At 45.6% G+C, this 14,933-nt stretch overlaps 1 long non-coding RNA gene across 1 annotated transcript; it reads right to left on the reverse strand.

Moving 5' to 3' along the window:
* Nucleotides 1-14,416: 14,416 nt before the first annotated feature.
* On the reverse strand, nucleotides 14,417-14,933 carry LOC116694443 (uncharacterized). Its single transcript, XR_004333150.1, has 3 exons — nucleotides 14,901-14,933; nucleotides 14,656-14,787; nucleotides 14,417-14,532 (listed from the first exon to the last, which is right to left on the reverse strand). It is a non-coding gene; the product is annotated as an uncharacterized LOC116694443 (long non-coding RNA).

Below are 14,933 nucleotides of genomic sequence, written 5' to 3' on the forward strand. Positions count from 1 at the left end.
GAAGGCGAGTAGGCTATTAAGGACTTCCTAGACTGGCAACAGACTGGAGAAGAGCGGAGCTGAGACACCCTTTTTTAGCTACTGAAATAATTGACATTATGATAGACAGTGGACAATATAGTGTGAGAATTAGTTGTTGTTCTCCAACATGTACACACTGCTGTTGTGAAGCAGGGATACACAGCTCACAAGTGTGTAGTCAAAAGAGAGAAATATTGTATATTTCAGTGACTCCTATAGATTAAGAAAAATAATGAATTTTCTTAAATAAATAAATGTTATTCTTTGCTCAATTGCTCAGTGTCTTTGAGTCTTGGGTTATCATGATCCATTGGCATCCAAAAATGGATAAATTGACTTTTTAGCTTCACTGATTCTGATTGGGTATCACCTGGAACACAGCCAATAATAGAGAAAGACACCAAATGAGAGAAAACGACTTAAGCTGTTGCACACCGTTCCCAGGAAACGTGCGTGCCCCAGGTCGGTTTACAGTGGCAGACTTAAAAAAAAAAAAAAAAAACTGGTTTAAGCTTTTTTACTATTGTTTTTGTACATTAGCCCTTAGTACAGACAAAAGTAGGATAATTATCTCAAAATATAGCTACATGATCATTTTTTGCATTTTCAGAATAGCTTTTAATGTGCTATAGTGTGCTATTTTCTCAAATAATTTGAACTATGTAAATTGTCTGAGTACCCTTAAAAGTGCTTCATAAATAAAATGTATTATAAGTAATTGTGTATGACTTGTCTCTTACTTTAGCAATTCATGTAATTTAGTAAAGATATTTAAAGTAGTTTTGTATGACCTATACTGATCAGTTGTGTTAAATGGGTTAATGCAGGATCAATTGATCGGCACATCTTCCTGACATCTGTACTACGTATAACATGTCAGGAAGATGTTAATGAGCATTATGTATAATAAACGTTAGAACGATGTAAATGAGCCTGCATCTGTACGACGTATTATATACGTTAGAACGATGTAAATGAGCCTGCATCTGTACGACGTATTATATACGTTAGAACGATGTAAATGAGCCTGCATCTGTACGACGTATTATATACGTTAGAACGATGTAAATGTTCCTGCATCTGTACGACGTATGGCATACGTTAGAACGATGTAAATGAGCCTGCATCTGTACGACGTATGGCATACGTTAGAACGATGTAAATGAGCCTGCATCTGTACGACGTATTATATACGTTAGAACGATGTATATGAGCCGCATCTGTACGATGTATGGCATACGTTAGAACGATGTAAATATACATATGTCGTGGAAAGAGCGGCTGCACGTCGCAGAAACGTATAGCAGCGACGTCTCGGGGACGTCGTGCCAGTGAGCAAACGACCAAACTACTACATATCCCCGCCGTATTTTGATTACATCGCCAATACGTCGTGCCGACGTATGTGTGCTTACTGGGATACAGCGGCAACACGTGTAAATGAAAATTATCTATCTGAAATAAATAGTGTGGGATAAATATATTTTTTTATGTATCTCTGAGAAAGCTCCTTCACTTGTTTTCAACAACAAATTATTAAAAGAGCTAGAGAGAGAGACAGAGTGCAATGGACGTACTCACAGATTGACGGCTGACTCATTATGAATGGGTCCAGCACGGGTCAAATGGCGGGTCAGCAGAGTTACACACGTCATGTGTATGAAATGACTGTATCGTCACTGCGCTATATTTTTATGAACTATGATATTCTGGCCATGGGTCACATCTCTCGCCCAGGTCCAGCAGGCTCCATCTCACACGCTATAACTCAACGAACTGAAGTTAGTTGCATTCAATAACTTCTTCTGGGTTTTTTGCCGTGGTGGCCGCGATAGCAGAGTTACCAGCGGAAACACTGGTACAAATACAGGTTTGCCACTCGTGCTTAACAATATACAGTTGTGTTAATAACGTACTTAAAATTCGATTAATTGTGCAGCCCTAATACCAGTAACTATGTAACTACATGGAATTACCTATTTTTGAGGAAGAAATAAGGTTTTCTGGGACTTGTTTTTGGTTGCGGGAGACGAGGAATGCGGGGACAAAGGATGCCTGCCCAGCTATGGGAACTAGCACACCGATGGACACTGCCAAGCCTTCTATTCACCAACACCAGATCTATCACACACAAAATGGATGAGATACAAATACACACGGAAGTGCTGCGTTATGATTTTCACAAAAGCCTGGCTGAACACACCTATCACTAGCAACTAACAGCTAATAACGGCACTTCTACTATCACAATAAGATTATTTTAGTTAGTTACCAAGTTACCATGATCAGCTCATTCAGAATGGCCAATTTGCTAAAGTGCTTTTGACAACGTCTGACAAAGAAAAGGGGTGGATGTTTGTCCATTACGGACACAGGCAATCACACTGTGAAAGCCAAGATCATGGATTGAAGTTAGCAGAGGTGTATTTAGATGGCAAGTTGGTCAAGACAGATGGTGTCCTTGCAGTTTAGAAAGAAGAGTGGATGGGGTGTTAAGCATTTCCTAGTTTAAGTCTCATAATAGTTAAAAACTCTGAGGATAGATGGGGAGCGATAAATCTGCATATTGTATCCGCTAACTGCAGTCAAATCAGACTATGGTTGAATCATAGGGGGTGGGTCAAACATTTGGCCAATGAAGAACAAACTCTCTGCTGAGTTCTATGACACCTCACACAAGACTACCTTAAACGGTTCAAATGTTATGGACGGAGGAGTGGCCTGAGTGAGTGGGCGTGGTTAAAATACAGGGGGCGGCTCAGTATCACATGTAGACCACACATTGTAAGTTTCATGTAAATCAGATGATGTTTGTCGTATAAGGCTGAAATTCCTGTTGCCAGTTGGTGGCGCCGTCTCAATGTTGTCCTCAGGCCTGGACTGTTGGTGATTGTGAGATATTTCAAGCAGATATGACAACGTACACTGTAGTTACAGCCACTACTCATTTATCGCTAAACACTCAAAATGGCCGCCATGCCACCCCCATAACTTTTCATCGTTAAGGTCTTTAGATGACAAAGACTGAATTTTAAGTCGATCTAATGATATCTCTAGGAGGAGTTCGTTAAAGTATAGCACCTTGTCTTTTAGGACTACTTTGAGCCAATATCTTTGAGCCAATATCGGCGTGTACAGTATATGTCGTCAGGGTCGGACTTTGATGAATCCTGAAAAGTTTTGAGCCACTCCGTTACACCCACTTCCTGTTTTGATGGCAAAACGCACAAAATGGCCGCCCCGCCACAGCCATGCCCTATAACGAAAAGTTTTTCTTTTAATAACTTTTCATCTTTAACGTCTTAAGATGACACAGACCAAGTTTGAAGTTGATCGGATGAAATCTCTAGGAGGAATTTGTTAAAGTACAACATGTGGAAATGGCCAAAATCGCACTTCGAACTTTCAATTCAAAATGGCAAACTTCTTGTTGGGTTTAGGGTATGGCTCCAATGGAGTTTTATGTCCGCCCTGGCATGTTACATATGTGTACCAAGTTTTGTGAGTCTACGTTGAACGTACTGCAGGGGCTCAATTTTCTTAATCTTGTAGGGGGCGCTAGCGAGCCATTTTTGTGCGCCCATTCCCAAAACCCTTAAAATACGTACATTTTCACCAGACTTAATGCGACCGCCAAATTTGGTGACTTTTTGAATATGTTAAGCCCCTCAAAAAGGCAATTCATTTGCCGGAAGACTAATAATTCCTTCAGTTCCAATAGGGCCTTCGCCAGCTGTCAGCGCTTGGGCCCTAATAATAATAATAATGCACAGTGTGGATGATTAGCCTTGGTATTAAAAATTGGGGTTGTCTATTGTGGTAAAATAATACAATGGCTGAGGTGGTGATGAGCAGGGCACCCAGGAACAGCCACGTAAAAGCTGGCTTAAAGTATAAATTGTATTAACCAAAGAGTGTGTGTGTATGTGTGACATATTATACATTATGCTTTGCAGCTGGGGTGCAGCTAGGAAGGAGAGAACAGGGAGGGCTGTCTTAGTCAGATAGAAGCTACAGTGAGCACAAGAAGAGGATGTGGTGAGGACAAGGACACTGAAGTTCAAGGACGGTCTGATAACTCAGAACAGGACGTGCAGACTGAGAAGGGAGTGAGCATAGCTGTCTTGTTGGGTAAATGATAACTGAAGGTAACTGAGTAAAAAACAGATAGGCAAGAAGAAAGAGGGAAGAGGCAGAATAGGGAGTGTGGCCCAGCAACCATATAGCTGACCAATCAGGCTCCACAAGGGGAACCTTTAAACATGAGCACAAACATTGTCTAAGTGCCTTTTTGGGGAACCTCTGTACTAGACAAGTTTCCATTAGGACCGAGCTCGTTTAAAAGCCCGGAAAGCATTTTTGTCTGTCTGCATTGAATAAATGTGCTTGTGTGAAATTAATAATTGGGTTAGAGTCATTCTGCTACATAGGACACTCAAACAATTCTCCAACAAAATTTGGTGCCGAAACCCGGGATCAGGAGTGAACAGGAGAATTGTGCCAGGACGCGGTATTGTACCGTTGTCCGGCACCAACGCTGCTTTTGCAGATTCGCCGGATGCAGGATAAGTGACGGACTGGGTTGATCACTGAGCGCTCTCAACAAAACAGGTGAGCAGAAGCCTTTTAATAAAATTCTGTCATTGAAGACGCTCAAATTGAATGTGATCCGAAACTGTTGTTCGCATGTCCTGCTCTGCTGATGAATTGCATTAAAGACAGACTAAAATGGGGCAAAGGGGTTTTAGTTGATTGAAAGAATGAGAGTAAGTGGAAAACTATAGTTGTATTGTGTGACGAGGTCTGAGGAATTATATAAAATATTTATGAGGTAGGAGAAGAAAAGGGACATACAGTCAGAAGAATAACAAGAATGGGTAGGAGCTTGTCTGGACAGATAGTTCAGATGCCTGATTTTGATATACATAGAATCATTAGAAGAAGTTAAATATTGTCTAGACAACACACATAATTCACAGAATGATGAGGGTGCTATTGTGATTTCCACCCTGAAGTGAATTGGTGTTGCCTGTTTGTCTCTGCGGAGGGGCAGATTTGCCCCCACATATTGATTATAGCGGCCAGGCGGGCCACTTTGTGACTGTGAATCTTATGCTGAATGAGCAAAAAGGCAAAAACAGTATGCAGATTGTGGAGAACACTCGCCATTGTGATATTTTATTTTTATTGTCTATTTATAGGATATATGTGTTTGTGTATTGAAGTGAGACATGTCTACCACATATGGAAAGTTGCTAGAGGCTTTAAAGCAAGGAAGGAAAAAGGGAGATGTGAAGAAGGAAAATTGTTAATAGAGAATGGAACGTGGTGGATGGATACCTGTTCGCGGAGCGCCGTCTCCGGACCAAGTTAGCAAAATAGTGAACTATGAACTAGCTAAATTAGAACATGCGAGGAGAGAGTCAGAGATTGAGGAAGGAAAAAAGGGACTGCAGCTGACAAAACCAAAAAAGAAAAAGTATGAGGAAGAAAAACACAAATGGGAGGTTGGAAACCAGCTGACGAAGGCAATGGAAAAACAATTGATAACAAAAAACCGATCTAACTTCCAACGAGAACTGACCGGAAAAAAAGGACCCAAATTTGGACCCAAATCTTCTCAGTAAAAATAACCCATTTTACCCTGACTTGAGTACTCTAGCCATTAATGATCATCCACCGGCATATTCCGGTCCCACACCGACTGCGCCCCAACCAGTAACACAGGCTCCAGTAGTTACCGCGCGCCTTCAGCCAAACGCATTACAACTCGACATACCCCAAGATCCCCAAATACCCGACATTGTTAATAGATTGCAAAGCGTTGAGTGTTATTTACAGGCTGTAGCCAAGGAGACAGTAGCGAAATCAGTTCCCACAGCACGAGCGTCTGCTCTTGCCAGCAATTACATGCCTGACCCCAGTATGGTTACCTCAAATCCTTTTGATAGTCAATTTGTGACCAACAATCCTGAACATTTCCATCAGTCAACCCCACAAACAGAGCCAGTAGTGAGACCAAAAAGACCCACCATTGTCCAATCAACCCCACAGTCCAGTGTAGAATCTGATCTAGCCAGTGATGAGGACTCAGGTGATGATGCTAAGGAAAGAAGTGAAGACAGGAACAGAAGTAGGAAGAGAGAGTCTAATAACACAGAATGTGATGATGTCTTTGTAGCGGGAACGTTTAAAGGCAAGTTGACTAACAAAGACCCAGATAGAGAAGCCCTCAGGAGGTCAGTTAGAATACAGGACAGACTCAGGAAAGAGCATGAAGACATTGCTAGATGCCAGAGGGCTCTGAACCAGAGCATTTTAGAACTAGCACGAGAGGTACAAGAAGAAAGGGAAAGGAATCCAGCAGAGCAGGACACTGACAAAGACAAAGGAGCTATGATTGTGACACAGCTTCCTCTGCGCCCAATGGCAGGACAGGGGGGAGGAGTCATGGTGTATACTCCATACGCCTTCGGGGACTGGACACTTTAGTGCAAATTCCCGCCCTCACAGGAGGGGCTGAACACTTTCGAGACACACTGGCAGCTCTTACGGCTGGCGTTGAATTATGTTTGGGAGATTACAGAGCGATTCTCTCGAGAGTCATGGGCGTAGACGAAGCTACAGTCACATTAGCAGCCGCAGGTGTAGGCCCCACAGTTCCCTCTTCACAACCAGCAGCTACTTTCGCCCCCAGTGGAGAGAAACTACACGCTAGATATCCCACTACCGGAGATCAGACCGCATGGCATGATTTAAAAAGAAATACAGATGAAAATTATGACGCTTATATTGATCGTGCTAAGCGAGTTTGGCAGAAGGCGATGCGCGAACCCTGGAATCATTCGCAAACCACGATTGCACTTTTTAGGCATGGTGTCATACAAGGGTTGCCACCCACAGTTCAGACTCAGCTCGATGGTGTGGTGGGACTGAAAACCATGACTGATGCCCACTGGTCAGAACATGTCCGCCATTACCTGTCCAAATACCAGAGAACATCAGCCAATCAGGATGATGAACTAAAGCAGTTACAGGCCAAGGTATTGAAAAAGCAGCTGGAAGACCTGACTAAGCAGAAACCCAAGGGAAAACAGCTACCCGCCGTCCAGGAACCCCCACCTACCAATATAGTACCAGTAGTGGAGGCAGTCACACAGCTGTTACAGCGGGCACAGGGCCATTGGCCCTCCCCTCCTCAACCTCCATGGCCCGGCCAAAATCAGAACCCTCCCTTTATCCAACAGTGGCCACAAAGGGGGAGAGGCAGGGGCAACTTCTCAAGGGGAAGAGGAAGAGGAGGTCCTCCTCCCGCCAGACCACAGCCACACTTCCTGTGCTACAACTGTAACCAACCAGGCCACTTTGCTAGAGATTGTCAACAGCCCCAACAAACTCAACAGCACTCCTACAATAGTGGGGGCCCACCCCAGCCACCACTCCCACCCACAAGTCATCCAGCTGACCCGTGGCCCGCCTCCCCAGCCAATCAGTCACTCCAACAGCAGTGGTACAACCAACAGTATGGCCCACAGAGAATTAGCACCCACGACCTCCATTTTAGTTCCTCTTCAGAACCGCTAGTCACCCTTAGCATCCAAGGCCATCCCTATGTAATGTTAGCAGACACAGGGGCTACATTTCCTGCATTAACACTGATCAGTTTCCCTTCTAATAAACTCTCTTATGGGAGTCAGTGGGACCCTTTGATCCAACATTTCATCATCTCTTCCCACCACCTTCGGCAATCAGACTATTCCCACCCTTTCTGATATCCCCCACCTGTCCCGTTAATCTCTTAGGAAGGGATCTCAGTGCAAAAGCACCTCTCCATTGGAGGATGACGACGTATCCACGTCACAGACACTCCCCTCTATCCACCCCTTCCGCACCCGTCACTGTTTGGCCCTTACCCAACTCCTTCCCCCCTTACACCAATTTGTATTGGCTTAGACTCATTCCACGGCCCAGATACCATCCATCCAACATGCTTTTCACCTACTACGGCCCCAGATCTATAAACTCCATTTACATGTCACTACTCATGTCCATTGTACCCTGCATGTTGCAGAAGATTTGGACACACCATACCAAGATGACTGGGAAGACAACATGAAGGCCCGAACCGTTGGTATGTGCAGAGCCATCTATTGTGAAGGAAAGGGTTGCCGCTGCCGCGCTGTTGACACACTTTGGAAACCAGTGGTATACTTATGGGACTCTGCTGTTCCTCATGTCCCGTTAGCAGTAGGGTTTGGCCAGGGGAGTCGGAGCCTAGCCTATGGTTAAGAGGGCCCTGGGTACACCTGGGACTACACTTCGGTCCCAGGCCTTTTCAAAGCCAAAGAGGAAGACCAAATGTGGGGTTTCAAGGGCCCAAAACAAAGGATCGCACCAGCCAGAGGTGTTGCCTCCCCCGTGAGCAGGGACTCCCGTGTACAGACCATCCCAGTGCGGCCTCTGCTCTCTCTTTCTTGCCTCCCCACCTGTTCACCACGAGTCCGCATGACACTGGCCTCCTTGACACTGCGCCTGTAGTTGTCAACATCAAACCCCACTTTCAAACAGTTTTGTATAGACCCCAATACAGGCTGACCTCAGAACAGATACAAGGCATCTCCCCCACTATTGAAGGTTTGCTGGAGGCAGGCGTCATTTATCCCACCAATTCCCTCTGGAACACTCCCATCCTCCCAGTTCCAAAGGCGGGGGGTAAGGGCTGGCGTATGGTCCAAGACTTTCGTCCAATCAATGACATTACAGTACCAGCTGTCCACCCGGTACCAGACCCCCATGTGTCACTGATGTCTCTCAGCCCAGTATACACTCACTTCTCTGTCATTGACTTGGCCAATGCCTTTTTCTGTGTGCCACTCCACCAGGACTCTCAACAATATTTTGCCTTCACCTTCAATGGACAACAGTACACCTACACCAGATTGCCACAGGGGTACAGAGACTCTCCTGGGCTGTTCAATCGAGTCCTCAAGACGCATCTCCTAGAACTACAGCTGCCAACGACTGTTGTTCTCATTCAATACGTGGACGACCTCTTGCTGGCCGCTTCTGACTCAGTAACCTGTGTCGAATACACCGTCCGCCTGTTGCATTTCCTGGCAGGCAAAGGCTACAAAGTCAAAAGAGACAAAATCCAGGTGGCACGCCGGCAGGTCCTTTTCTTGGGAAGAGACATCTCCTCTGGAGGCCTAGGTGTCTCACCTGCGCATCGTCAAGCCATCCTGCACCACCCCCTCCCGTTGACAGTCTCTGACATGTTGTCGTTCCTGGGGCTGACCGGATACAGCCGATCTCACATACCAGACTACACCAATCGCACCGCCCCACTGCGCGCCCTGGTGGCAGAGGCTGGTCACAGAAACCTACAAGCACTGCTTTCTTGGACAATGGATGCTGAGACTGCATTTTCTGACCTAAAACAGGCACTCTCGCAGGCTGCCATCCTCACTTCACCAGACTATACCCTCCCTTTTCACATGGATGTTTCTGAAAAACACGGCTTTCTCAACGCCGTGCTTTTTCAGAAAAAAGGGGGAGAGAGACACGTGTTGATGTACCACTCATCAAGACTGGACACGGTGGAAAAAGGACAAACATCATGTGCAAGATATGTGGCTGCACTGGCAAAGGCTATCGACAAGACTGCTCATGTAGTGATGTGTCACCCATTGATGATACCTACGTAATGGTGTACAGCCTTCTCACAAAGCAAAGAATTCTATACAGCGCAGCCAGACGGACAAATTGCAAGCCACATGCACACAAACGCTATCAGTTCACACCACGAAGGCATCAACATGGCAGACACATAACAGCCACCAGGACACCGCATGTGTGTGAGGAACAAGCAGCAGTGGAAAGTAAAGTCCGAGATGACTTGCAAAATGAACCCATCATGGACGCAGAACATGTGGCTGTACACAGATGGAGCTGTATCGAACAGAGGAAGCACAAATACGGGCGTCTATGCAGTGGTGCAGCAACTTCCAGACGGGAACCACGTCGAGTTGGAATCAGGAGTAATACCACAGCCAGGTCGCACAAAGAGCAGAGATCATGGCTCACACCGGCATTAGACTGAGCAAAGACAGAACTGTAAATATATCACTGACTCAGCATAGACATGGAATGCCATGGATGTCATAATGTGGAAAAGAAGAGGATTCTTGACTCATCGGGGGACAATTAAACACCAAAAGGAAGTAATGGACTTGGTGGAGGCAATGGAATTACCCCAAAACGGCAATAATGAAGTGCAAAGGACATGATAGTAGCCAGGGGGAGTAAGCGCTGGAAATGAAGCAGCAGAAAGGAGCAGCAAAAAGGGCTGGGGGATATACATCAAAACAGATGGTGATGGTAGTAGAACCAAGGCAACAAGTTACTCCGCTCACGCCCAAGGACATTGAAGAATGCAGACAAGGCAGGAGCCTATGAGGGAGAATCAATGGAAAGACATGGGGCCACCAAACAAACAAGGGCTGTGGCGTTCTCACCAAGGAAAGTTGGCGGCCTCAGCTGAAATGGTAGACGGTGTTGCCAGAGGCGCATAGACCCACACACGAAAGCCGAAAACAGACTTTGGAAAATCATTCTCAGCTGTGGTGGCACCCAATATAGAGATATGGTCACACACTTTTGCAGGAGTGAATGTATGTGGCAATTTTAACCCGCGAAAACCATTCACCACATTCAAGGAGCGTTCCGGTCCCGTCAGCATGTTTCCAAGACATCAGCATAGAACAAAGACATGGGGGAGAAGACGTGATACAAAGAAAAAGGTATTTGTTGGTAATGTAGACAGATTTTCCAGATGGGTAGAAGCATTCCTACCAGACATGAAGATGCCAAAACAGTCGTGAAGTGGTCAAGACTGAGCTCATACCAAGGTACGGAGTACCCAGGCAGATCAGGTCCGACAAGGGACACATTTAACAAACAAGCTGCTCAGGAGGGGAACTTGCATTAGGGATCACACATTCATTGGTGTCGGATATATCCACAGTTCCAGGACTGGTGGAAAGAGCAAACCAGACGTTGAAGGCTAAGATAGCCAAAGTGTGTGAGACAGTAAGTTGAAGTGGGTAGAGCTCTGCCCCTGGCCCTCATGGCTATGAGGTCCGCAAAAGGGGGAGAAAAACATCTTTCCCGCATGAGATACTGAAAGGAAGAAAGATGCCTGGGCCACCCAATGATGGAGGGCATATGCCTCATTGGTGTGCAACAGGGAGAAATGTCAGATTACATGAAAAAGCAACATCCTCTGGTTTCAGCCCTCTCTACCAGGTTGCAGGTGGCTACCAGAGACCAGGGAGGAACGCCCACTACCGGTTAAGGTAGGCGACTGGGTCAGGGTTAAGGTTCACAAACGAAAGTGGACTAACCCAGGTGGACGGGCCCTACGAAGTGAAGGAGGTTACTTCACACTCGGTCCAGGTGAAGGCAAAAAGGGGGCCCTTGGCATCACCGACACATTGTGCCCCAGCCGCTCCTCCAGAACGCTCATTGGCGGAAATTAGGCAATCTGTTAAAAATATAATTGGAAGCGCTGTTTTGGGGGCCCAATGGGCCCCAACATGACCACCAAACATGGAAAGAAAGGGATTTGGGAGAAGGGTAACTGTTGGGCAGTGATCTAATAATAATAGGTGGGGCATGTTTAGTTTGGGGCTTGGAAGAGTTAGAAAGATTGGCAGAAAGGTCAACAAGACACAAGGGCCCCTTATACCAATTCAGAATCCCCCTTGACAGAACCAAACGACAGACCCGGACTCAAACTACACCAGCCCCAGGCCACGAGCGGAGCCCGGTTAGTGTTAGAATATATGAAGGAAAGACCACTGCATTCACTTTTGACTGTGTCAGGGCCATAGACTCGGGGGACGGAAATGTTCCATACCGGGGAAAGATGTATATCTTTGTGACGGGGCAGAATGGCGGCGTGTGAAAAAGACAACAACAGAGGGGAAGTATTGACTGTGTGACAGCTGGAATAGAGTAGGGTGGATACAGGAAATGGGCTCCAAGCAAGATGGTGGGTGGATACAATATGACTGGAACATATGACCATACAAAGAGAGACTACAGTACAAGTCAAAACCCTTGAATTGTCAATAAAAGCACATCAAAGCAGAAAGGGAAATAAGGTAGGATGTTTGCAATAGGGTTATCAGTCAGGAGACGATCAACTGACTCCCCTCCAGATGAGTGTACTCCTCCACCCGAGACAAATTCCACAGATCTTCCCAATAAGATAGACCGAGCGCCCCTCAGGGATAGAGATGTAATAATACAAGATTTTTCCAGAATGAATCCAGAAGACTTGTTAGAGTTAGCCTCAGGAGCAGGAAATGACAATTTGTGGGTAAAATGGCTTATACAAAATGCAAAGGACCAATACATGGGGGGATGTGTCGCATGTGCAGCGGCACGGCCCTCTATGTTCACCAACCCAGCTCCCCTCTATCCAGACACAGACCCACTAGGATATGAATGCATGCTAAATATAACTCGAACCAAGGTGCCGACTCCTAATTGCAGTGCGCTAGGTACGGTTTTTCCACCAGGATTTGAAAAACCTGGGTATTTCACTGCTCTAAAGGGGGAAGGTGCAAGATATCACTGCTATAATTTCACAGGCCAGGTTAAGCCCACTGTAAAGTTAGGAAAGATTCCCCCGGATTGGTGTAACATAACGACTCAAGAGCAAGGACAGATAGGACCCCAAGCTAGAATTGGATTGTTTTATTACTGTGGAGGCCTGCGCATCTATTCACAGATAAAGTTTCCAAACAGAACACACGGAGTATGTGCCATGATCCGGCTAGCCATGCCCATTTCCCTAGTGGGCAACAAGATACAGTACACACCCCATAGGGCAGTGCAACTCACCGTTAGGAGGCGAAGACATGTGCTAGCGGCAGGAGCTTACAAACCGAAATTTGATCCATTCCTAGGAACCCCCACTTATATGGATAGCATTGGAGTCCCCAGAGGTGTCCCCAATGAATATAAGATAGCAGATCAAATTGCCGCTGGGTTTGAAAATATCCCAATTTTCTCAGCCTTATTTCCAGTAACTCCAAACAAAAATGGTGACCGTTAAATTTGTTCATACAATGTGGTTGGTTGAGTAATGCCATAGGGATGCAAGAGGGGCTGGCAGAGCAGATGGCTCCTACATCATTGTGGCGTCTGCAGAACCGGATGGCCCTGGACATGTTGCTGGCCGAGAAGGGAGGTGTTGTTCCATGTTCGGAGAGATGTGCTGTACGGTATCCTAACAACACATGCCAGACGGGAAGGTCACCAGGGCTTGAAACCAACTTCGAGCCCTTTCCACCGGAGATGCATGACGCCTCAGGTGTATCAAATCCATTTGAGGGGTGGATGATAACCTGTTTGGCAAATGGAAGAATCTTATCATGCTTGTTGAATCTATCGCTGTTTTCTCGTATTTAGTTACCTGTGGGTGTGCTGTGTGCCCTGCCTGGGACCATGACATCCGGCTCATCACCACATGCCTTGTCCAGAAGAAAAAAGCTCCGCCTCCCTACTCCGGGGATGCGCCATTACTACCCATGCATGAGGACGGGGGGGACGTTGAGGCACGCAGATAGTGTAAAATGTGGTCGCATAGTAGGTGCGAAAAGGGGGGAATTTGTGGTAAATAATACAATGGCTGAGTGGTGATGAGCAGGCACCAGGAACAGCCAGTAAAGCTGGCTTAAAGTATAAATTGTATAACCAAAGAGTGTGTGTGTATGTGGACACTATTAACATTATGCTTTGCAGCTGGGGTGCAGCTAGGAGGAAGGAGAGAACAGGGAGGGCTGTCTTAGTCAGATAGAAGCTACAGTGCGCACAAGAAGAGGAGGGGGTGAGGACAAGGACACTGAAGTTCAAGGACGGTTGATAACTCAGAACAAAGGCGGCAGACTGAGAAGGGAGTGAGCATAGCTGCTTGTTGGGTAAATGAACTGAAGGAACTGAGTAAAAAAAGATAGGCAGAAGAAAGAGGGAAGAGGCAGATAGGGAGTGTGGCCAGCAACCATAATAGCTGACCATCAGGCTCCACAAGGGGAACCTTAAACATGAGCACAAACATTGTCTAAGTGCTTTTGGGGAACCTCTGTACTAGACAAGTTTCCATTGGACCGAGCTCGTTTAAAAGCCCGGAAAGCATTTTTGTCTGTCTGCAATGAATAAATGTGCTTGTGTGAAATTAATAATTGGGTTAGAGTCATTCTGCTACATAGGACACTCAAACAATTCTCCAACACTATTACTTAAATTTGATTTCTGGATAGCCAAGTACCCAGTATGACAATTATCTTTTGAACAATTCAATACAATGAAAAAAGCAGCCAGGCAGTAATTTAACTGTGACAAGGAAAAAATTTATTTTTACAGCGTATCTCACATCATATTTTATGATTAAAAACAGCTGGCAGTTTTTTCAGGCAGTTTTCTTTATTCAGCTACCTCTTTACCCTAAAAACACAAATAAAAAAGGGTTGGAATAACTTAATTTAAAACAAATCTAACTGACAGTAACTTCCTGTCAGACATTTGTTTTGATTAAATTAAAGTTAACATTTTTAATTTTATGTTTACCTTGCCAGAGTCACGGCTCTTCGCTCTCAACTTGTTGACCTGGGACTCTGCGATGTCAGCGCGCTCCTCAGCCTCCTCCAGCTCATGCTGCACCTTCCTGCACTTGGACAGATGAGAGTTGGCCTGCTCCTCCTGAAAAACCATTGACATTTCAATCTCCTAAAATATCAAAGGTAATCTTTGTTTGAAATAATTCTGCCACAGTACAAAGCATTCAATGTTGAAAATCTATATATTGTCCTTACCGCCTCCTCAGCCTGCCTCTTGTAGGCCTTGAC

This window comes from Etheostoma spectabile, chromosome 8, assembly GCF_008692095.1.
Source record: "Etheostoma spectabile isolate EspeVRDwgs_2016 chromosome 8, UIUC_Espe_1.0, whole genome shotgun sequence".
NCBI lineage: Eukaryota > Metazoa > Chordata > Actinopteri > Perciformes > Percidae > Etheostoma > Etheostoma spectabile.